Here is a 1326-nt window from a genome sequence, read left to right as displayed (position 1 = left end):
CGGCGTTAACCTATGCCGCCATCTTGGTTTTTCATGTTTATGTTTTTGAGGTACATTTTTTTAACTATTTACTTCATTGTAACCAGAAACTAGTTGATGGGATTACAAAAGTTACACTTTGTTTAATTAAGCACTTCTATATGCATAAAATCAACATTAGGTTATTAAGATTCTTGGACTCTTCCTTTAGTTATTTCGTCTAAGTTAACAGGACTTTTCCTTAGTGGTTTGTATTTATCTTATCTTTCTGGCCCTTTTTCTAATGACAATAGTGAAATAGGAATTTCAGGGGAAATAGGCAGGTTTAGGGAATTTTTAGAATTGGGGGTCCATGAAAATAACACAGGGCTACAGACTGGGAGAAGTTACATTTCCATAACACAAGGAAACAACAACAGTTACATTTACATAAGACAAGGGAACTGGAGTCCCGCGGTGGCTGAGGGTGTGGGCATGCGGTCTGTCCATGGCGGTGCAGAGGAGAGCGGCTACCGCCATGATTGAACAACAGAAGCGCAAGGGTCCGGAGTTGCCGCTGGTTCCAGTCAAGAGGCAGCGGCATGAGCTCATGTTGGGAGCCGCACGGTCGGGCCCTGGAGCGGGACAGCAGCCCCCGGCACCGGGAGCTCTGCTGCAAGCGGGGCCTCCAAGGTGTTCTTCCCTTCAGGCCCCAATCATGCTTCTCTCAGGACATGAAAGGGAAGTGTACTGCTGCAAGTTTCACCCCAATGGGTCCACCTTAGCATCTGCAGGATTTGACCGACTGATATTGTTGTGGAATGTCTATGGTGACGGTGATAACTATGCAACATTGAAGGGGCACAGTGGAGCAGTGATGGAACTGCATTATAACACAGATGGCAGTATGCTCTTCTCAGCATCCACAGATAAAACTGTGGCAGTATGGGATAGTGAAACAGGTGAGAGGGTTAAAAGGCTGAAAGGACATACTTCCTTTGTGAATTCCTGTTATCCGGCCAGGAGGGGCCCCCAACTTGTCTGCACTGGAAGTGATGATGGTACAGTTAAGCTTTGGGACATCCGGAAGAAAGCAGCCATCCAGACATTTCAGAATACCTACCAGGTGTTAGCTGTGACCTTCAATGACACAAGCGATCAGATTATTTCGGGTGGAATAGACAATGATATCAAGGTCTGTTTGGTGTTCATGTTACATTTCCCTTTCACTATCTTTACAGAGGAGAATCTTTTCAAACTTCTGAGATTGTGGTAGCTTGCACCTAATAACAATGAGAAGGAACTTATGAATTTAGACCTTTTCTTCTGTCCTATCTTCATTGAATTCCTAAGTCAAGGGTTGCTCCT

General features: G+C 44.9%; 1 pseudogene; it reads left to right on the top strand.

The window, feature by feature from the left end:
• The first annotated feature begins 473 nt into the window (after positions 1–473).
• LOC102764979 lies at positions 474–1234 on the top strand (annotated as a pseudogene).
• Positions 1235–1326: the final 92 nt, after the last annotated feature.

This window comes from Myotis davidii, unplaced genomic scaffold (assembly GCF_000327345.1).
Source record: "Myotis davidii unplaced genomic scaffold, ASM32734v1 scaffold288, whole genome shotgun sequence".
Lineage (NCBI taxonomy): Eukaryota > Metazoa > Chordata > Mammalia > Chiroptera > Vespertilionidae > Myotis > Myotis davidii.
The sequence above is the reverse complement of the archived record's forward strand: the minus strand, read 5'-3'. Positions and strand labels throughout refer to the sequence as shown.